The sequence below is a fragment of the Tursiops truncatus genome, chromosome 11, assembly GCF_011762595.2.
Source record: "Tursiops truncatus isolate mTurTru1 chromosome 11, mTurTru1.mat.Y, whole genome shotgun sequence".
Classification (NCBI taxonomy): Eukaryota; Metazoa; Chordata; class Mammalia; order Artiodactyla; family Delphinidae; genus Tursiops; species Tursiops truncatus.
In genome coordinates this window covers 82,182,122-82,206,230 of record NC_047044.1, presented here as the reverse complement: position 1 = coordinate 82,206,230, position 24,109 = coordinate 82,182,122, and the positions used below count along the sequence as shown (strand labels likewise).

The 24,109-nt window shown below is 40.0% G+C and overlaps 1 long non-coding RNA gene across 8 annotated transcripts in view; it reads left to right on the top strand.

Annotated features, from left to right (window-relative positions):
- The first annotated feature begins 599 nt into the window (after positions 1-599).
- LOC109550189 (uncharacterized) overlaps positions 600-24,109 on the top strand; it is a 169,453-nt gene continuing 145,943 nt past the window's right edge. For 3 of the 8 annotated variants that reach the window (XR_012324493.1, XR_012324495.1, XR_012324494.1), the window contains exons 1-2: positions 602-1,961; positions 2,631-2,702. This is a non-coding gene — a long non-coding RNA (uncharacterized lncRNA). Of the gene's footprint in view, positions 1,962-2,630; positions 2,703-24,109 lie in introns of all 8 variants that reach the window. The other 5 variants (XR_012324489.1, XR_012324491.1, XR_012324490.1 and 2 more) reach the window with 4 other exon arrangements.

Sequence of the window (24,109 nt, the reverse complement as noted above, 5' to 3'; positions counted from 1 at the left end):
CCCTTCCCCCCAGGAAGGCCGCCTCTACACATAGCCCAGCACCAGGAAACGGCGTCGGTTTGTGGCTCAAATGTGGGGCCGGGGCGGGGTCGTTCAAACCTTCTGTCTCCCTTCCCATCCCCACCCGCCCTACAGCTTTGAGATTTCATATCCCTGGCTTTGTTTTAAGCAAAACTATTGTCGGAGCTGCAGCATCTCCCCCACCTCTCCAGAAGCCGAGCTGGGAAGTGGGTAAAAACTACTGAGGAACGTGCTCGGACGCTCCTCCACGCCTAACACCCCCACAGGGAAGAGACCAGCAGCGACAGTCCCGCCACCGCACTCGCGCAGGGCCAACTGCAGCGCCACCGCTGCATCCGAAGCCGCAGCGGCCGCCGCCGCCCAGCTGAGCCCGGGTAGACTCCCAAGGGCTCTTTAAATACGATCTATAAATACTACGGGCTCTCGGCGCGCGCGTCACGGCAAAGCCGGCCTCCGATTGGCTGTCGTAACCCCGCTATTTGCATAGCCGGATTGCTCAACCGGGCGGCGACAGCGGCCGAGCGCGCCCCTCCCCCTCAGCGAGCGCGCGGGGCGCGGGGCGCGCGGGCCGGCGGGCGGGGACAGCGGGGTGGCGGCCGCGCGGGCCGGGAGACGAGTGCGAAGCGGCGGCGGCGGCGGCGGCGGCGGCGGCGGCGGCGTCCAGAGTGGCTTGAACTCGGGAACCTTTCGAGCCTTGAGTCATGCAGCCGGTCGTCCGGGACGCTGGCTGCCTCCCAGAGGATCAATTTTGGCAAGCCGAGGGCCGGCGCTTTTTAGACTGGGTCTTTTTGCTTCCCACAGAAAGAAAAAGAAAGTTTGCAGGGTTTCACCGGAGCAAACGCTCTGGGTGGCTTGCGAAGGCACCACGTGACACCTGGACACGCAGCTAGAGGCCTGTCCAATGACTCGCGACTTGGGGTGTTCAAAAAAGGCTTTTGCACGATCACAAGTAAGACCTCGTTAGCTTGAAAACGAAACAAGGCGTGTTCGGAAAATGCAAGATGTTTAAAGCTAAGTCTTTTAAAAAAAGCACCAATTAGCCAATATGAAGCGGCGATGCGGAAAGTTTCCCCCCTGTGGTTCTATAGGGGAAGAGAATCTCTTGTAGCGACTGGAAATGTTCAGCAACTTGGCCCTGACCTGAGCTGGTTGGCTCTGGGAAGGCGGGTGGTGGCAGAGAGTGTCAGAGAGGGAGAAAAAGACCACGCTTTGAAATTCAGGAAGCAACCCGATGTTGCGGAGTATATTGGCACCCAGGATTCTGTCGAGAGGATGGCATTGATCGCGGGTGATAAATGTGCAGATATTGTTTTATATTAGTATTCAGATGTTACAAAATCATTTATCTGTACAGAAGGTAAACTGAGAATAGGAACTGTATCTGCCGTTTGTTGCAAACATTTTAGGTAAAATCTGTGACATAGTGAATTCCTTACTTTTGAATATGAGAAATACGATGACTTCCAGTTTCTTCGTTTTGTTTTAAAATGTCCTCCCCTTAAAGCGCACACAACACATGCTAAGGTTACAAGCATTCCCGTAACAATATCCGGGGATGACGCTGAAAGTATATGTTGGTGTCTTACACCTAGTCGGTCCTCAGAAAATAGTGGCGTGAATCACACAAATACATCATTTAGAAGATTTTTTTTTTTTTTGCTAAAAAATCTAAGGTCTCATTCAGTTATGTTTCATAAATGTTCTACTTCGATATCCTTCTCCCTTAAATAAAACTCAAAGCTCATACGGACTCATTTTTTGACACTTAACTACTGTTATTTGGACGCTAGCGAGTATGCGGCTCTAAAAGGTTTTAAAAAAGAACTTCGGATTTTGACAGAAGAGCGCCCTCTGCTGCCGAATAGTTTATGGGCAACGCTCCTGAAAAGTGAAACACTTGGGGGTATGCCCATCGCAAAGCTGGCAAGGTGAACTTTAAGGTATTTTTCACTAATATCTTTTTTGTAAGTCACTTTGTAATTCTAGCCATTTTAATCATTACTTCTAAGCTAGCAGAATAATTCAGTTGTGAATACTACCTTAAATACCATTTTCATTTCCATAGTAATTCATACCAGTTTATGCTTTAAAACCAATACTAAAACAGAAGATAGACCTGTTTTACAGTCGTTATTCTCTGCGTTAACAGATACCAAAGTAAAAAAAAAACGCTTTAATCATCGAAATACTTTTTCCAGTAATTTTAGCGCTGTGTCATATGAATCATTAAAATGGACTGATTTGAGCACAGACTACTTGCGATCATCTTACATCAGCGTTTTGCTTCTCTGCTTGTTTCCCTCTGTCTTAATTAGTGTTTCTGATGTCCCAGGCCAAGTATAAATGCACCTATAATCGCTGACTTTTTGGTTATCGCCTCTTCACCATAAAGACTGTCATTTTATTATAGTATTAATTTATTATACTTTCACAGTATTTTCTTTTTCCTTAAGTTTTTTTTCTAATGTTACATTTCTTTTACTAATTCATTTCTTTGTTGTCTGTATTAATATGCTCAGATGAAAACAGATTTTAAAAAGTCCCAAGTAACTGTGTAAATTGAAAACTGCACATCTTGACTGCTACTTCCATTGGTTCTCATTTTTTAGAGCTGCTCATCTTGAGGAGGAAGGAGCTACATTCAGAGGTTAGCTGCTGGTACAGCTTTGAGTCACTAGGAGGTAAGAGGATAACTGGTAAACCACAAATGAAGAGCTAAGGGAGGTGTATATCTCCTGCTGTAAATGCTAATATGGGCATTTCAGCTGCGTTCCTCACAATAAGCATTTTACCACTCTTTATAGAAACATACAGATAATGATCATGAATTAGTCTGTGGTTCTCAATTGTCTCTCAGTAGCAGAGGCAGAAATGGAAATAGAGACCATTATTATGCTGAGAAATGTACTTAGAAAAAGTAGTCTCCAGGACTAGAGAGAGACTCTGTCCTTGTATAAGCCGGGGGTGAGCAGCCCAGTACTCTCACAGAAGTCAAGTGTTCCAGATGCTCTGTGAATTGGGCTCCCTTCTCCCAGTTAAGGGTGCAGGAACAGCATCTTTTTCACATGGATGCTCATACGATCACCACATCTCAAGCCATTTCTAAAGGTGGAAAATAAATGTTGGAAGTTGCTGCCATGGGAATACGCCTGGCAATTGTTTGTCTATTTCCCCCCATTTATTTAGTGGTAATTACAAATTGTTCTATCCACATTCTACTGTGCACACATGGTTGATAAACATGTCAAGCTAGGGGGCAGACTGGATACATGACAAAAGGCTTATGAATTGGCCCAACTTCATTGCAGTTAGGTCAACACATCCCTGAGATCCTGGGGTGATTAATAAATTAATTAATTTGCAGTGGACTGCAATGCTGGCTTCTCAGTCCATTGACCAAGGGGTAGTCTCTAAACTGTGTTACCAATGTCCTTGCTTGACAGGGAGATTATATGACCCATAGCATGTGAATATGGGAGTATGTATATTCACTATTGGCAAAAGTGGTTTTCTTTCTGTATTAAAATAGGACTCGAGTTTTGTATACACTGTCTATTGAGGAGCTCATAAATTCTGCTTGTAATCCAAAAATACTTTTGTTTTGGTAAAAATGATTTTATAACAAAAATCTAGTTGACTTTCATCTTTTTAAATTACTCCTTCACAGTTACACTTCCTCATTTAAATACACCCCCCCTTATGTAATTTTGCCCTGTACATCAGATGGCCTAAAGAATATTATTAGTAGAATTACGATTTAATGAGAATTTAGTATATATCAGGGACCAACCAAGGTCTCTTGTAACCCTTATTTTATAAGGGCAGTCCTATTGCTATTTGCATTTTACGAAGAAGGTAACTGACCCTTAGGGTACGTAACTGGCTCAAAGTTAGTGTCAGAGCTGGAGTTCAAATCCGAGTCCATCTGACTCCAGGTCAAACCCTCAGAGAATATTGCAAACATATAAAATTGAAGATGAAAGCCATAGGCTTAATACTAATCACTTTCTATGGTATCCTAGAGCAATACTTCCCAAATTATATATCAGAAAATGTTAGTTTCACATGATCTGTGTGAATGGCATGAAGAAAAAGAAAAGTTCCATGATCAAATGTTTTGGAAATAATGGGTTAAACCAATATTTTTAAACTGTAGAACTGTGCAACGTTAGTGGGAGCCATTCATGCTTGTAGTCATTGTGGATTTGTATAGTTATTACAGCATTTTTCCAGGCGATGGCAAAAACATGTCTTTCTGTTTTGCACAATGGTGCCATTTGAACTCTCATCGGTGCTAGAGGTGGGAATAATATGAAACGCCTAACAACTGCATACTGTTCCCTTTTGTGCATTGCTAACATCGTCACTTTCTGGTGTTTGTTGAACTGACAGATTATTTGTATCAGATGGATTTAAAAAAACAGCTAATTATTTTTAGGGTTCTAAATGCCTTACACTATTACTTGTTACACCTAAAAGATATGTTTGGAAAGTTCAAAGATTTTCTTGCTAGTTAGAGACTTCCCAAACGTAGTATAAGGACATTGGAATAACAAAATGTAAAACTATCTTTATTATTTATTTTGGCAGCGCTGGGTCTTAGTTGCATCATGCGGACTCTCTTAGTTGTAGCATGCAGGCTTCTTAGTTGCAGCATGCACGCGGTGTCTAGTTCCCCGACCAGGGATCAAACTCAGGGCCCCTGCATTGGGAGCACGGAGTCTTACCCACTGGACCACCAGGGAAGTCCCTAAAATTATTTTTTAGGTAGGCTAAGTATAAGTAGTTGGTTCAAGTAAAAATACTTGAAATATGTGTGCATATGCACTAATACGTATGCATAATACACATTCGTTTAAACTTGTTGAGAGGAGAGGCTATTTTTGTTTCTTTATCCTTGCCAAACACCTGGCCCACAGAAGGCATTTATGCATTTAGTTAGTGTTTATTGAGTGCTTTCTTTTACCCAGGCATGGTTCTGTTCCAGACGCTAGAGATAAGGGTGAAAAAGTCCTCATGGAGCTTACATTTTATTGGGGAGAAATAGACAATAAATGGAAAGAGGGATGTGAAGCCAAAAAAGTGAATAATGGATATTGAAACACTTGTAGGGTTAGTAGATCAGAATTCTCAGTGAGACAAAAGCACTTTTGAAATGGGTACCAGAGGAAATGCACTGGGAGGAGAGGAAAGGTTTGAGATCACTTTTTAGGAGGTGATGTAATGATTGGTAATAATAAGGAGAAGTTATGACTTTAGAGTTGAGGGGATTAAATGGAAGAAAATAAAAGGACTATTGGAGAGAAAAAGATCAAGATGCTGAGGGACCTGATGTTGAATGGGGCAGCGCGTGAGTGATGCAGTCATTGGAGATGGAGACAGAGACAGAGCGAAGAGGAAGACAGCGAGCTCTGTGCTGCTTCTCATTGAAGCAACTGAAGGGATCGTAGGTGACGGCGTGAGGAGGGGCAAGTGCTGGTTAAGCGGGCTGGAAACTTCATAAAGGATGGAGTTTCTGAGACAGAGGAGGAGAAATGGTTTGGAAATGGCAGTTTATATAAATATAAAAAAGTAAAAGGAGGTGAGAGGACCGTGGGGAGGTGTGTTCCCAGGAGCAGCCAGAGTTCAATTAGGCCAAGACTGTGATGGAAACATCATTTTGATGAATGAATAAATATTGAATTTTCTTTTCTTAAAAATTTTATTTATTTTATTTTTGGTTGCATTGGCTCTTTGTTGCTGCACGCGGGCTTTCTCTAGTTGCGGCGAGCAGGGGCTATTCTTTGCTGCGGTGCGTGGGCTTCTCATTGCGGTGGCTTCTCTTGTTGCAGAGCGTGGGCTCTAGGCACGCGAGCTTCAGTAGTTGTGGCACGCGGGCTCAGTAGTTCGCGGGCTCTAGAGTGCAGGTTCAGTAGTTGTGGCGCACTGGCTTAGTTGCTCCACGGCATGTGGGATCTTCCCGGACCAGGGCTCAAACCTGTGTCCCCTGCTTTGGCAGGCAGATTCTTAACCACAGCGCCACCAGGGAAGTCCCTTGAATTTTCATATAGATATAATTATTTTGAATAATTTTTAACTTAACCTTTTAATTTAATATTAAAGTAATGCATTCCAATTCCCTTTGTTCATGCTGTGATTTGTGTTTCAATACACTCATAAGGATCAAAGTTGGAAGTAGAAGAGAGACTTCTTAGTTTAAAAGTATGTGTTGAGAGGGCAACTATCTATTTTTTACTGTATACATGTCAGTATTTTTGAATTTATTACAAGTAAGTACTCCTTTTATAATAAAGGGGAAAACGAATTATTTTTCTTTACCATAAATATCTGAAAATAAGGCCATCAAAAATTAAAATGGATATCCTGAACAATTTTCCTTTTATTCTGGAGTAGGAGAGTTTCAGAAAAGGAAAATAGTCAATACTTTTTTTTTTTTTTTTTTTTAAAGATGTTGGGGGTAGGAGTTTAGTAATTTATTTATTTATTTTTGCTGTGTTAGGTCTTCGTTTCTGTGCAAGGGCTTTCTCTAGTTGTGGCAAGCGGGGGCCACTCTTCATCGCGGTGTGTGGGCCTCTCACTATCGCGGCCTCTCTTGTTGCGGAGCACAGGCTCCAGACGCGCAGGCTCAGTAGTTGTGGCTCACGGGCCTAGTTGCTCCGCGGCATGTGGGATCCTCCCAGACCAGGGCTCGAACCCGTGTCGCCTGCATTAGCAGGCAGATTCTCAACCACTGCGCCACGAGGGAAGCCCCAGTCAATACGTTTTTTAAGATTGTTCTGCCGTCTCCATCTCCCTACCAAAACATGAGTTGGGGTTGGATTTTCTCCAAATACTTGAGCAGCTTCCCCTATCTCTTTGCAGAACAAGATGCTCTAACAACTTCCCATATTATATCCAGGTTCTCTTTGATATTTACCCATATTAAGGAAGGGTATATAGGAGTTCTGAGGAGAAAAAAGACTTCCCTCTGTTTCCCATTTTCTAAATAATTGACTCACTTGTGTATTGTGCTAGTGAGCTCTACCAAGTCTTTTTTGTTTTGTTTTGTTTTGTTTTTCCCAGCTTTATTGAGATACAGGTTTCCTCCACTATCCGAAAGTAGAGCTTTCCTATGAAACCTTCGTAAGCCAAAATGGTGTAAAGCGAGGAAGCAATTACCTTAGGACACATCTTGCTAATGGATGCACAGAATAAATTGAGGCAAAGCACAGATGCTCACAGACACAGTGCAAAGCTATGGTGGCTTGATGCTGAGATGCTGAGTGTAGTTCCAGGGAAGGAGATTGGCAGGGCCCCTCTCACTGCCCTGGGTGCCCTGGGCCTCTACAATGGCTCACTGAAAAACACTGATCGCTATTTTTGCTTTTCTCCTTTTTTCATAAAAGTGAAAATCCTCTTTGGATTTCTTTCAGTCGGCAAAAACAGGTACTAATGTAGGTCTTTTGTAAAAACTAAGTGGCTTGAAGCAAACTTTCAGAAAACAGGGATTCCTGCATAATTGACAAATAACATTGTATAAGCTTAAGGTGTACAATGTGATGATTTGATATATGTATACGTTGTGAAATTATTACATTAAGGTTAATTAACAGATCCATCACCTTGCATAGTTATCATTGTGTGTGTGTGTGTGTGTGTGTGTGTGTGTGTGTGTGTGTTGAGAACATTTAAGGTCTATTTACTCTCTTATCAACTTAAAAAATTATTATTGTTTTTAAAATATATTTTTAAATTAATTAATTTTATTTATTTATTTTTGGCTGCATTGGGTCTTCGTTGCTGCGCATGGGCTTTCTCTAGTTGCAGTGAGCAAGGGCCACTCTTCATTGTGGCACACGGGCTTCTCACTGTGGTGGCTTCTCTTGTTGAGCAGCATGGGCTCTAGGTGCGCAGGCTTCCATTGTTGTAGCATGCGAGCTCAGTAGTTGTGGCTCATGGGCTGTAGAACTCAGGCTCAGTAGTTGTGGCTTCTGGGCTTACTTGCTCCGCGGCATGTGGGATCTTCCCGGACCAGGGCTTGAACCCATGTCCCCTGCATTGGCAGGTGGACTCCCAACCACTGTGCCACCAGGGAAGCCCTCTCTTATCAACTTTTAAGTATACAATGCAGTATTGTTAACTACAGTCACCGGGCTTTACATTAGATCCCCAGAAGTTACTCATCTTATAAATGAAAATCTGTACCCTTTGACCAACATCTCCCCATTCCTCCTGTAAAAATAAAGCTACCATATGATCCAGCAATCCCACTTCTGGCAGATGAAGTGAAGTCACTATGTTGAAGAGTTATCTGCATCCTCATGTTCATTGCAGCATTATTCACATTAGCCAAGACAAGGAGATACCCTAAGTGTCCAACAATAGATGAATGGATAAAGAAAATGTGGTATATATACACTGGAATATTATCCAGCTGTAAAAAGAAGGAAATCCTGCCGTTTGTGACAAAAGGGATGGACCTTGAAGGTTTTATGTTAAGAGAAATAAGTCTGACAGAGAAAGACAAATACTGCATGATCTACTAAATCTTTGAGTAAATAATTCAACAATCCTTTAGGCTGAATATTGCTTCCTCTTGGGTCATACTTTATCAACTATAGATAAAACAGGCCTATTTAATAAATTAAAAGGAAAATGAGCACTTACTATGTGTAAGGCATTATGCTAAGAGCAAACCTTAGATTACCTCATTTAATCCTTGTAACATCTCTTTGAGGTAGGTTGTTGTCTAATTTACAGATGAAGAAACGGAGACACAGAGAGAATAAGTAGCCCTAGATCATACAATTATTAATTCCTGGAACTAGGATAGGAACCCAAGTCCGCCACACCCCTGAACACACAGCCCTCTGTTTAGGTAGATATTTTCATTTTTTTCAGTAGGGATTTTCATTTTTGCTGTGTTTTGGAGCTGAGATTGTCACTAAAACTGGATATTTCTCCAGAGAGCTTTAGGGAAATGTCTTTAGGGTAGGAGAAGCTTCAAATTTCCATAAAAGATTATCTCAAAATCACTATATAATGATAAGAATAAATGATGTTATCTATAGTGCAATGAGTGCTATTCATGATGTTGTTCTATGTGACTTGAACCAAAAGTTTGGAGTACTTGTGACTCTTTAGGGAAAAAAAAAAGAAAAGAAAGCCTATCAAAACCCCTCAATGATTTTAAGTGGCATATCTGTGCCAGAATCCTGACAGCACACTCAGCTGGGATTTTTTACCCCCCAGCTTTATTGAGGTATATAAATGACTAACAAAAATTTGGCATATATTGAAGGTGTGCAATCTGATGTTTTGATATACATATACATTGTGAAATGATTGCCACAATCAAGTCAATTGTCATGATTGTCAAAAATCAGGTCATGATTTTTTTGTGTGGTGAGAACACTTAAGATCAAGTCTCTTAGCAAATTTCAAGTATTTAATACAGTATTATTAAGTATTGTCACCTTGCTGTGCATTAGATCTCCAGACTTATTCATCTTGCGTAACAGTGGAATTTTTTAAACAGATGTGTTTATTAAAAGAATTATTTACAGAGGAGTGGGTGTATTAAGGGACTAAGGGACTCAACAAGGGATGTTAAGATACCCAGGGGTAACAGCAGGAAGCCATTAGTTTCATAGATCTGGAGGGCAGGAGAGGAAAGGGTGTTATCAGAGCAGGTGAGAGTGGTGATCTTGGAAGTGGCCTCCAACAAGAGCTATAGTTGTTGCAGGACCAGCCATGGCCAGAAGGGGGTGAGCAGACACATAAACAGGAGGAATCAACACTCCAACCAGAAGCCAGGGGGCAAGGGCCTGGGGTAGGGGTGAGGAGTTTCCTACCACAGAGGTCACCCTTCTAGGGCACAGAGCAGGATGGAGAATGGATTTGGGGACAAATTGAGAAAAACAGCCAGTTATCTATCAAGGACAGACCTAAGAGTGGTAATTTAGAGCTAAATAAGTCTCCATTATTTAGTAGGAACACAGCTATATTCAATAAAAGGCAATACTTTAGGAAATAGCTGAGATCTATAGAACGTTATTTTAGATTTGAACTACAGTGAAAGGCACTTTGGTATATGTCAGCACTTAGTAGCTTAATTGGTGTGTGAGTCAGCTCCAGCTGCCATAACAAAATACCATAGACTGGGTGGCTTAAACAACAGACATCTGTTTCCTCACAGTTCTGGAGGCTGGAAGGCCACAATCAGGGTGCCAGTAAGGTTGGGCTCTAGTGAGAGCTTTCTTCGTGGCTTGTAAATGGCTGTCATCTTGCTGTGACCTCTTTTCTGCATGCTTAGGGGTGGGGGTGGTGGAGATTGGGAAGGGGGATGAGGGGAGATAGAGAGACAGACAGAGAGAAAGAGAGAGACACCTCTTTCTCTTCTTTTAACGACACTAATCCTATCAGATTAGGGCCCCACCCTCATGACTTCATTTAATTGTAATTATCCTTCAAAGGCCTCATCTCTAGATGCCATTTACATTGGGGATTAGAGCTTCAACCTAGAAATTTTGGAAGAAAATTTAGTCCATAACAATTGAGATCTCGTTCCAAAAACAAAAAAGAAAAAATGGAAAAAAGAATGTTAAGAATTTGTTCGCTGATACTTCTTTTTAAACTTTTTATTTGGAAATAATTTTTTTTTTAAGTTGCAAATATAAGATAGGGAGTTCCTGTATATGCTTCACTTGGCTCCCCCTAAGGTCAATACTTATATAACTATTGTATAAGTATAAAAACTAGGAAACTACTATTGTAACAATACTATTAACTAAACTTATTCAAATTTCACAAGTCTTCCCCCTAAAGTCCTGTTTTTATTCCAGGATCCCACACTAAATTTAGTTGTCTCTAGTCTTCTCCAATCAGTGACATTTTCTCATTCTGTCTTTTTCTTTAATGACCTCAACATTGCTGATGAGTACTGGCCAATTACTTTGGAGAATGCCTCTCATTTGGGTTTTTCTTAAGATTAAATTGAGATTCTGCATTTTTGGCAAGAATACCCCAGAAATGATCCTATATCTTTCTCTGTTTATCATTTCAGGGGACACATAATGTTGATAATGTCATCTTACTGGGTTTTTCCAGTATAATATTACTATTTTTCCCTTCATAGATAAATATCCTTAGGGAGATTGTTCTCTGCTTCGTGATCATTTTGTGATACCTTAAAACAGAAGTGGGGAAGGGAAGGAAACTTCCTGCCCTTAATATTTTATGTACTATCACTCTGTGAGACGCACAGAGTATGAGAGAGAGCAATGTGAGGTTATTATTCCTATTTTAAAAAAGAGAAAACTACATCATTTTTAGATTAAGTGATTTGGCCAAGGTTACAGAGGGAAGCCTATTTTTAAAATTTTGAATAACTGTTGGATTTTCAGAAGAACTTACAAATATAATCACATTATGTGACAATAGACTCTAAAATTCAAATTGTTTGATACCAGAACATAAATTGACTTTTTCATTCATTTTCAGGTGCCTGCAATGCGCTAGGATTTATACAGTCTTTAAAAGTAGATCACAGCTCAGACTGAAGCACTAGTTTAAAACCATGGCACATCTCCAAAACTCATTTAAGGAACCAGGTGGTTAGTTAAACCTTCAATCAGATTATTATTTAAGTGCTTCTTAATAATCATTCTGTGGTTTAGGCAAAAATGATAGAGGAACACTCTGAAAATGTTGCGTCATGATTTGGGGGCCAATACAAGGACCATTTACCACAGATAAATAATTATAAAATGAATAACTATAATGATGACAGCAATTTTTTAGATATTTAGGATAAGAATTTGTCAAGTAAATTGTTGTGAATACCTTCTGAATAGAAGTTAAATTTGAGTGAAGGTGGAAAATGGCACCTAAATTTAAATTATATTTATATTGACATAGATAATTGTGTAACATTGCCTAGAATATCTAAGGATCAGAAAGCTAAACGGACGTAAGCACTAGATATGTGAATATATAATAATTACTCCCACTGAAGAGATTTTAAAATAAGTTAACCCAATTCTCTGAATTGAGATTTCATATAATAAAAGCAAGAATTAAAACTTTAAAAAAGATTTAATAGTGATAGTCTTTTAAAAATGATTTTAATCTCTCTCTCTCCCTACATCTGATTCCAGTTCCCCAGAGGCAAGCATTTTCTTAGAGCTTCTAGTATTTACTTCTACAATTGGAATAACCTGCTTATACTGTTATTTCTTGATTTTTAATAAATGTTTAATATTACCAATTGACTTCCTACTGTGGAAGGTGAGGATTTAGCTCACTTACAGCCAATACTTTACTCCCATTTCAGCTTTCTTATCATATTAATATGATTTTACCATAATTTTTGGTTAGATGATATTCAGTGTTGATAATATTAGGACTGTGTAAAGATTACTTGCAATTGAGCCATGTAGGGGATTATGTTCCTTCTTTGAGCAACTTTTTGTTTTCCCTGGCATTCATGATTGTCTTTTTTGTTGCTTGCTTAGTTTTCTTTTATTAATTAATTGTAAAACTCTCAGCTATTAAGTATCACACATTATAATAAGGTGATACAATTGCTTCCTTCCCTTCCCTTCTTTTCCTTTCCTGTTTTCTCCTCCCTCTCACTCTCTCCCTGATGATTCATAATGCTGAGCGCCTGTTCACAGACCTGTTGTCCATTTGTGTGACTTCTTTGAGAAATATCTATTCAAGTCATTTGCCCATTTTAAAACATGATTATTTGTTTTCTTGCTATTGAGCTGAGTTCCTTCTGTATTTTGAGTATTACCCCCTTATCAGATATATGGTTTGCAAATATGTTTTCCCATTCCATAGGTTGTCTCTTCACTGTTGATTGTTTTCTCTGCTGTGCCGAGCCCTTTTAGTTTGATGAAATCCTATCTGTCTAATTTTGCTTTTGTTGCCTGTGCTTATGGGTAATTATTATTTTTGCTTCTTTTTTTTTATTGTGGTAAAAAACACATAACCTTAATTTTACCACCTTAACCATTTTAAAGTGTGCAGTTCAAGAGAGGGACTTCCCTGGCAGTCCAGTGGTTAAGTTTCCATACTTCCACTGCAGGGGGAGCCAGTTCGATCCCTAGTTGGGGAACTGAGATCCTGTATGCTGCTTGGCCAAAAAAAAAAAAAAAAAAAAGATTTTAAAGTGTGCAGTTCAGTAGTGTTAAGTATATTCACTTTGTTGTTTGACAGATCTCTAGAACTCTTTCATCTGTACCCATTAAACACGAATGCCCACTTCCTATCCCTCCTAGCCCCTGGCACCATCATTCTACTTTCTGTTTCTATGAATTTGACTACTTTAGACACTTCACATGAATTGAATCATACCGATTTTGGCCTTTTGTGTCTAGCTCACTTTGCTTTGCATAATGTCCTCCAGGTTCATCCATGTTGTAGAATGTGACAGAATTTCCTTCTTTTTAGAGAATACATAATACCCATTGTATGTATGTACCACATTTTCTCTATCCATTCATCTGTTAATGGACATTCTTGGCTACTGTGATTAATACTGCAATGAACATTTTTATGCAAATATCTGTTCGACATTTTTCTTTGAATTCTTTTGGATATATACCCAGAAGTTCGATTGCTAGATCATATGATAATTATATTTTTAATTTTTTTATGAACATCCATACTGTTTTCCATAATGCCTGCAACGTTTTACATTCCCATCGGTACTGCACAAGGGTTCCAATTTTTCTGCATCCTTCCAATGAAAATGTTATTTTCTGTTCTTTGAATAGTGGGCACCCTAATGAATGTGAGATGATATCTCACTGTGGTTGTAATTTGCATTTCTCTTAGGATTAGTAATGTTTTCATATGTTTGTTGGCCATTTGTATATCTTAATTGGAGAATCGTCTATTCAAGTCCTTTGTCCACTTTTTAAATAGAGATATTTGTTGTTGTTAATTTGTAAAAGTTCCTTATATATTTTGGATATTAATCCTGCATCAGGTATATGATTTATAAATTTTTTTCCCATTCCATAGATTGCCTTTTTCCTCTGCTGATTGTTTTTTTTTAATATGCAGACGTTTAAGGTTTGCTATAGTCCCATTCGTCTATTTTTGCTTTTGTTGCCATGCTTTTGATTGTCAAGTCCAAGGTGCTAAAGCTTTTTCTAAGAGTTGTATAATTTTAGATCTTACATTGAAGTCTCTAATCCATTTTGAGTTAATTTTTGTATATGGTATAAGGCAAGGGTCCAAGTTCACTGTTTTGCATGTGGATATCCATTTTTCACAGAAGCGTTTTTTTTTTTTTTTTTTTTTTTTTTTTTGGCGATACGCGGGCCTCTCACTGTTGTGGCCTCTCCCGTTGCGGAGCACAGGCTTCGGACGCACAGGCTCAGTAGCCATGGCTCACTGGCCCAGCCGCTCCACGGCATGTGGGATCTTCCTGGACCGGGGCATGAACCCGTGTCTCCTGCATTGGCAGGCGGACTCTCAACCACTGCGCCACCAGGGAAGCCCCACAGAACCATTTTTTGAAGAGACTGACCTTTCCCCATTGTGTAGTCTTGTCACCCTCGTCAAAAATCATTTGGCCATATACAAAAAAATTATTATATAAAGTAAAAAAATGAAAATACAACTTACATTTCTAGGAAGATGGTATAGATGTACATTTCCCTATTCCTCCCACTATGTACAACTAAAACCCCTGGATATTATATGTAAAACAAATATAAGAATCTGAAAGGTAGAGATAAGAAGGCAGGCTTACTAGGGACCTTGGAACCCAAGGACCAGTATGGTGGTAAGTATTCTGAATTTTCTCTTTGCTTCATATATCCTAGACTTGGAGCTGAAAAGCCAGCAACTCAGAAACACCGAAGAGCATTGATAAAAACCCCCAAAACAAAAATCCCAAATTGATATACAGATTTAACATAATTCATATAACAATTCCTACAAGAATTCTTGTAGATTTGTATAAGATTTTTCTAAAATGTATATGGAAGGATAAAGAAATAAGCATAGTTAAAACAATTTTGAAAAAGAAGAATAAAGGTGGGGGGGAATCCATCTACCTAATTTCAAGACTTATGATGTACCTGCAGTAATCAAGACTCTCTGGAGGGATAGACACATGGATCAGTGGGACAGAATAGGGGACCTAGAAACTGCCTCAATCACACAAATATGCCCAATTGATTTTTGATAAAAGTGCAAAAGCAATTTGATTAAGGAAAAACAACCTTCTCAACAAGTGGTGGTAGGACAGTGGGACATCCATAGGCAAAAAAAAAAAAAAAAGCCTTGATCACACCTTATACAAAAATTAGGTCATAAAGGGCCACAGAATTAAATGCCAAATGTAAAACAGTAAATTTTTTTAGAAAAAAATAGGACAAAATCTTTGGGAGCAAAGAGTTCTTAGCTCTTAACTGTTTGTTAGGCAAAGAGTTCTTAGACTTGAAATCATAAGTAAAATTCATAAAAGGAAAAAATTGATAAATTATACCTCACCAAAATTTAAAAATTTGCCCTGCAGAAGACCCTGTTAAGAGAATGAAAAGATAAGTTGTAAATATGAGAAATATTTGCAGAACACATATCCAAAAAAAGGACTAGTAACTAGAATATACAGAGAAACCTAAAAAGCCAACAGTAAAAAAACAAAACACTCCAAAAATATATGAAGAGACAGCTCACTGAATAGTATATACAGATGGTCAATAAGCTCATGAAGAAATGTTCAACATCATTTGCCATTATGGAAATGCAAATTTAAGCCACAATGGTATATTGTTACATACCTATCTGAACGGATAAAATAAAAACTAGAAAATGGCAACCACTGGAGGAAATGCTGAGTAACTGAGTCCCTCATACATTGTTGGTTGAAATGTAAAGGTGGTATAGTTACTCTGGAAAACAGTATGGCAGTTTCTAAAAAAATGAAACATGCAATAACTGGATGACCCAGACATTATACTCCTGGGCATTTATCCCAGAGAAGTAAATACTTTTGTTCACACAAAAACCTGTAGACAAATGTTTATAGTAGCTTTATTTGTAACAAAATCTGGAGATAATTTAGATGTCTTTCCACAAGTGAATAGTTAAATAAACTGTGGTACAATGGAATACTGCTCAGAAGTAAAAAGGAATGAACTACTGATATATGCAACAACCTAGATGAATACCCAGAGAATTATGTGAGTGAAAAAAAGCTTAATCCCAAAAGGTTACTTACTGTGGGATTCTATTTATGTAACATTCTTGAAAGGACAAAAGTATAGATATGGAAAAAAGATTAGTGGTTGCCAAAGGTTAAGGAGGATATAGGGGTGGGAGAAAAGTGGGTGTGGCTATAAAAGGGCAATTTGAGGGATGCTTATGGTGATGCAAATAATCTGTGTTTTGACTATGTCAATATTAACATCCTGGTTGTGATATTGTACTATGTTTTTGTGAGACATTACCAGTGGGGAAACCTGGGTAAAGAGTACGCGTGATCTCTGTATTATTTATTGCAACGGCATGTGAACCTACAATTATCTTAAAAAGTATAATTGTAAAAAGTGTAAGTACTTCCCTTACTTTTCTTCTATTTAACTACCATTAAACATTTTGGTGCACTTTTTCCAAATGGTATGTCAAGACAAAATCCAGATTTCAGATAAGGACTCCATGGTCTTTTAGACCATGTTATACATACTGGTCTGAAATGCTTACCTTTTCCATTTGATAATATAGCTCAGACAGCTTTCCAGGTCAGTACATCTCTCTCTCTCTCTCTCTCTCTCCCCCTCCCCCCCTCCTTAAAGACTGTATGGTTATCCGTTGTAGGGATGTAGAATTCCATTCCCCTGTTAATAGACATTTATGTTTGTTATGGATTGAATGGCACCGTCCTTTCCCCTCTCTCCCCAAAAAGATATGTTGAAGTCCTAAAGCCCAGTACCTGAGAATGTGACCTTATTTCTAAACAGAGTCTTTACAGAGGTAATCAAATTAAAATGAGGTCATTAGGATGGGCCCTAATCCAATGTGACTGGTGTCCTTATAAAAAGAGGAAATTTGGACCCAGAGACAGACATGTACAGAAGGAAGATGATATGAAGACATATATTCTCCATGTAAAAACAGAGGATGGGAGTGCTGCATCTACAAGCCAAGGAATGCCAGAGATTACTAGCAAATCACCAGAAGCTAGGAAGAGTAAAGGAAGGATTCCCACAAATTTCAGGGGGAGCATGGTCCTGCTGACATCTTGATATCAGACTTCTAACTTCTAGAACTGTGAGATAACACATTTGTTCTTTTAAGCCATTCAGTTTGTGATACATTGTTACAGCAACCCTAGGAAACTAATACAATGCTGTTTCTTTATTTTGCTATTACAGATTGCTACAATGAACATTCTTCTACACATAGCTTTATGCCTTCTTGTTATTTCTGTAGGGTGAATGCAATTATGAATCATTGTGTATGTGTATGGTGCATGTTAATACGTGTATTAGTCTTTGTGGGCTGACATAACAAAATACCATAGATTGGGAGGCTTAAACAACAGAAATGTAATTCTCACAGCTCTGGAGACTAGAAAGTTCAAAATCAAGGTGCTGGCCAATTCAGTTCCTGATGAGAGCCTTCTTCCTTGCTTGCAGAGAGCTGCCTTCTCGCTGTGTCCTCACATGGTGGGGAGGGAGGTAGCAAGCTCTGGTGTGTCTTCTTATAAGGACACTAGTTCTAGCAGATTTGGGTCCCACCCTCATGACCTTATTTAACCCTAGGGTCCCAAAGGTCCCATCTTCAAATACCATCACACTTGGGGGTTAGGGCTTCAACATAGGAATTTTATAGGGACACAGTTCAGTCCATAGCATTCTGCCTCTGGCCCTCCAAAATGCATGTCCTTATTGCATGCCGAATACATTCATATCATTCAAACAGCCCCCAAAATTCTAACTCTAGCATCCACTCTAAAGTCTAAGTCTCATTTAAATATCTAAATTGGTGAGATTTGAGATATAATTCATCCTGAGGCAAAAATCCCTCTCCAGCTATAAACCTGTGAAATCAGACAAGTTACGTGCTTCCAAAATAAAATGGTGGGATGGGGATAGGCTAGACATTCCCATACCAAAATAGAGAAATAGAAAAGAAAGAAGGGATGATGCATCCCAAGCGAGTCCAAAACCTAGAAAGACAAATTCCAGTAAATCTTAAGGCTCCTCTTTGACTGAATGTCCTCCTTCCAGATCCACAGGGGCAGGGTCCTGCCTTATGGACCCACTGGCATGGTGGTCCCACCCATCAGGCTCTCCTGGGCAAGGTCTGCTCCCAAGGCTCCAGGTACCCCTAATCCCATGGCTCTGCAGGGTGGCCCCACCTCTGAGGCTTCAGGCAGAGACCATCTGGCTGGTTGAAACCAAGGTGGTAGCCCCAGCCTTTGAAACTGAGGAGGCAACCCCAATGATCTGAATCACCTTTGGCATTATTTTTTCCTTTTCTTTAAGAAGAGTATATATTCTCAGCCAAATAGCTCATGATCCGTTCCTGTTGGATCTAAGCAGTCCAATAGTCTTCCTTCATTCTGTCCCACGTTTTCCTGTTTCCTTCAGTCCCACTTGTCAGTGATCCCATCTCTATTCCTGGCTTCTGCTGAGATGGCTGATTAAATCCATGAGTCTCACCCCTGATCTTTTTTTTTTTTTTTTTTTGCGGTACGCGGGCCTCTCACTGTTGTGGCCTCTCCCACTGCGGAGCACAGGCTCCGGACGCGCAGGTCCAGCAGCCATGGCTCACTGGCCCAGCCGCTCCACGGCACGTGGGATCCTCCCGGACTGGGGCACGAACCCGTGTCCCCTGCATCAGCAGGCAGACTCTCAACCACTGCGCCACCGGGGAAGCCCACCCCTGATGTTTTTATCTAATGGTTATTGAGCCATACCCTTAGTGTTCCGTTCAGAACGAGCTTTCTCTCTCTTTTTTTTTTTTTTTTTTTGCTATATGAGTAGACTGAGAAATTTCTAAATCTCTTAAGTTCCTTTTTGTTTAACAATTCCTTCTTCAATTCATTGCCTTCCTTTTGCATTTTACTGTAAGCAGCCGGGGGAACCACGCTGCTCTTTCAACACTTTGCTTAGAAACCTCCTTGGCTAAATATCCAATTTCATTGCTTATAAATTCTTCCTGCCACAAAACATAAAACGCAGTTCAGTCAAGTTCTTTGCCACATTAAAACAAGTGTCCCTTTTCCTCCAGTTTCCAATAACCTATTCCTCATTCCTTCTGAGACCTCACTAGAATGGCCTTTAATATCCATATTTCCACCAACATTTTGTTCATGATTATTTATGTCTTCTCTAAGAAGATGAAAACTTTCTCTCCATCTCTACTCTCTTCTATCTGAGCTCTCATCGGAATCACGTTTAACGTCCATACTTCTAGCATGCACCTCAAAACTCTTCCAGCCTCTACCCACTCTCCAGTTCCAGAGCTGCTTCTACATTTTTAGGTATTTGTTACAGCAGTATCCCACTTCTTGGTGCCAAAATTTGTATTTGTCAGCTTGGGCTGTCATAAAAAATACCATAGACTTGGAGGCGTAAACCACAGAAGGCTAATTCTCACAGTTCTGGAGGCTGGGAAATCCAAAGTCAAAGTACCAGCCAATTCTGTTCCTGGTGAGGGCCCTTTTCCTGGCTTGCAGATGGCTACCTTCTTGCTGTGTCCACACATGGTGGAAAAAGAGGCAGCAAGCTCTCTGGTGTCACTTTCTTAAAGAACACTAATCCTATCAGATTAGGGCCCCACCCCATGACCTCATCTAAATGCAGTTACCTCTCAAAGGTCCCATCACCAAATACCATCACACTGGTAATTTGGACTTCAGCATATGAATTTTAGTGGTACATAATTTGGTCCATAGCAGTATGTATATGATACATGATTCACTTCCAAATTACCCTGGTTGGCATTATTTTAATGTGTGTAACCAGGAGAAATATTGTCTCTTTTGGGCATTGGCGCTGAGTTGCAGGATCCATAGTAATGAACTTCCTTATATAGCGATTATTATACTGCCTAGACATTTTAATCACAATTATGTGTAAATGTGTATTATTGTTTATCTGTTAACATTGACATCTCAGAGAATAGCCACAACTTGCTACTACAGATACCATGGATTCAATAGCAGAGACCAAAAACAGAGTTGGTCTTCTCTACTTCCAGCCTGGCCTTTCTATACCCTTTCTCTTGGCCCATCACAAGTCCCCCCTCATTCCTTTCTTCTCTCTCTTCACAAAACCTGTCAAAATTTCCTTTCTGAAAAAGACTGTAGTAACAATAATTTACACAATTTTAAGGATTTAACCAAATTACCTTTTCATTCACAAAATTTGCTTTTTAAGCCTGAAATTTTAGGCATTAATGAGCAGACAAAAGGAGGGTTTGGAAAAACGACGGACCAGTCCAAGTACACTTAAAAATCAGATACAGATGACCTCTAGTCCTGTATGGACCTGGTTAGCATGGTATTTCCTACCTTCCTTCCATCTCTGAACCCTTAGGCTGTGCACATATATGATGTGCTGCTGCTGATGGTTGATCTTCAGGAACCTGTGACCTATTCCCCCTCTCTCTGTCCAACTTAAGAGCCAGGAAGGGGGAAGGAAGAAGACATTTCAACATGGAGGAGGGGAGAGGACAAGTGGCCGAGCACCTCACCAATTCCTAAGCTCAAGTTAAATCTTCATTCTCCTGTTGCCCTTTGGAAATACAGTGGGTAACACACGTGGCTTGTGTACGGAGAAAATTCTCGGAGGACAAGCTATGAAAAGATGTTGAAGTCCAAACCCAGCTTCAAAGTAGGGCTCACATCTTTTCTTTTTTTTCCTCCCAGCACCATCCCTCTCTTCTAAGGGTTTCTCATCTGCTTTTTTCTCCTGGTCATGAGGTTTTTTCATTTGCTGCTGACAACATAAACTATGAATTTAGTAAGGGTTTGGTTTAACTTTGGAGTAAAGCTAAAGCACAGCTGCTTCCTTTCTCTTGTGCCTTTTCCTCCTCCCCATCATTTTTTCCTATAAGTTTGGACGTTTACTATTTTAAAAATTTAGCCAAATATCTGTATTTTACAATCAAAACTGTTTTTTGAAAACATCAGTCTCATTTTTCTTTGTTAAAGAACTGACATGCCTGAAAGTTCTAGGACTCTAGCCACTCACTGCTACATATTATTAAGAAAAATGACTGTTGGACTGTTTTGAATGGGAGTGTGGCTGTGGAATTTTTTTTTCTTTCCCCTGCACACACCTCAGGAAGGAAAATACAGAAACACCCTTTTGACTACTCTCTTGAGAAGTACTCCTTAAGCCCAGAATAACTCCAAACAAGTAAAACCTTTGTGTTTAGCATAGAGTGGATCTGGAGGAGAAGAGGATGTAGAGAAAGACACAGAGCATTGGGCTCTTCTCACAAAGAAATTCTGTGCTTTTAGTCTCTGTGCTTTTAGTGTCTCTAAAAGCTGTTTACTGAGGGGAGGGGTGGTAGAAAATGTACCCATTACAGGGGTTGTTTGAATCTCTAAATCTGACTTCAGTTTCTGAGGTAAATGACCTGTGTAAATCAAATTGAAATTACCTCAGGTTTCTTTTTGCAATATTCTTCCCTCCTTTTTTTGCCCATGGTTGGCATTTCAGTTTGGGTTGTGCTTATAAGTAAAGCGCCAGGTGTGTAGACAGTAAATAGTTCCAGAGTGGACTGGGGCTTTTTATACTCTCAGATTCATCAACTCACAACACCTCAGTGGAAACCAATCTTCATTTGGGGAAGCAAAATACATTTTTGATATTAGTCCCATGGAACAATGGATTCTATTCACCATGGAATTCCCACATTTTCAACTATTACAAATTTTCTAACTTCTTGCCTTGTCGTTATTTCTGATCCAATCTGTCTAAAACCGAATTTATCAGCCCCCTCTGGTCCCTCACTGAATTTGTTGAAGAAAAAATTGAGTGTTTTCTTCTAGGCACTGGGCTAGGTGCTTGGACTACAGTGGTGAAGAGGCAGTAATTCTCAGCCCTTATGGAACTTCCATTTGAGCAGGAGAGGTCAGATAGTTAACAATAATGATCTTAATGACTATAATTTCAATGGAGACAAATGCTATGAAGGAGATGCACAGGTACTATGAGTGAGTTTAACTGGAGGAATCTGTCCTAATCTGGGGGATCAGGAAAAGTTCATTAAGGAAGAAGTGTCCAGGCTGAGCTCTAAAGATGCTTAGATATCCACTATGGGGTACTGTGTCTCCAGGGGAATCAATAGCTGTGGAAAGTGATTGTGAGGAAGCATGTCTTAAAGAAATTGAGCAAAAGCTATGGTTTCTGGAATAGAGAATGAAGGGAGAGTGATGTAAAATTCAGCCTTGTGAGGTAGGCTTGGAGCATGAAGGCCTTTGAGTCACCTGGGAGATTTAGAATTTTGTTCTAAGAGTAGTGAAAAGCCATAGAAAGATTTGAACCAGGAGAATCACTTAAATAGAATAAACTAGAATAACTGACTGCTGTCAGGAGAATGGAAGCAAACTCTGGTAGTTAAGATTTTTGTTCATCTAGCACACTTCTTGCCCTCCACTTCTGGTAACAGTACACCGCTCCTTGTTTTTGTTTTTTCTTTTTTTTGGCTGCATGTGGCTTGTGGGATTTTAGTTCCCCGACCAGAGATCGAACCCAGGCCCCCTGTAGTGGAAGAAAGGAGTCTTAACCACTGGACTGCCAGGGAAGTCCCAGCACCCTTCTGCTTGTGGAAAACCCCTTCCATGTGATTTGGGTAAGGTTTGACTCCCTCATCCCCCATCACAGGGATGGGCACATAATTTATCTAAATGTAACTAATCAGAGTTTCCTGTTCTCTTGGCCTCAGGGTTTGGTTCAGCAGTGGGCAATGACCCAAGTCAGACTAATTAACATCCTCTCCAGGACGTCTGCTCAAATTCTCAGGAAAGGGATAAACCCTGTCTCTCTGGGATTGTCAGCTGTAAGGATCAGGTCAGATCAATAGGGAAAAGATCAGTAATCTTTTCTATCATTTGGAGAGAGCCATCTGAGACCAAAACCAACCTAGAGGGAAGCATATCTAAGAGATGGAGAGAAAGATGGATTCCTGAATAAATTAGGCAAATGTATAGATCTAATCATGAAGAGTTCATTTCCTCTTGGTTATGTGATGCAATGAATATACTTCCTTTTAAAAAAAGTAATCTAGGGCTTCCCTGGTGGCGCAGTGGTTGAGAGTCCGCCTGCCGATGCGGGGGACGCGGGTTTGTGCCCCGGTCCGGGAAGATCCCACATGCCGCGGAGCGGCTGGGCCCGTGAACCATGGCTGCTGAGCCTGCGCGTCCGGAGCCTGTGCTCCACAAGGGGAGAGGCCACAACAGTGAGAGGCCCGCGTACCGCAAAAAAAAAAAAAAATAAAAGAAGTTATCTAGTTTGAATAGAATGTCTGTCATTTGCAATCAGAGTCCAGACCAATACTGGAAGTAAGAGTAGATGCAGGGAGATGGATTCAGTAGGTAGTAGTGATATAGGTGAGAGATGATGATTGGACTAATGTGGTCATAATAGAGATGGAGAGAAGCCAACACACTTGGAATCTGTTTAGGAGATACAATTGGAAGGATTGAACAATTGATTAGATGGGGGGGTGAAGGGAAAAGGGGAGTGTCAAAAATATTGGCTGGTTCTCTACCTTGCATATCTGAGGATGCCATTCACTAAGGCAGGAAACACCCAAGTAAGGATAGTTTTGGGCTAGTGGTGAAAGGAAGTTTTTAGTTCAGTTTTGCTCATGTTGAGTTTAGTGTTCCTGAAAGACATGTGTCTGTTAATGGCACTATCATTTCTGCTAATAAGTGAGACTTAAAACTATTCCCTTCTTTGACTTAACTCTCACTATCATTTCTGAAAATTCAGGAAGACCTTAAGGTCTACATTTTAAAAAATCAATTTTTTTGAAGCATAGTTTACCAAAAAAATTGCATACATTATATATGTACCGTACAATGAGTTGTGATAAATGCTCATATCTATATAACCATCAA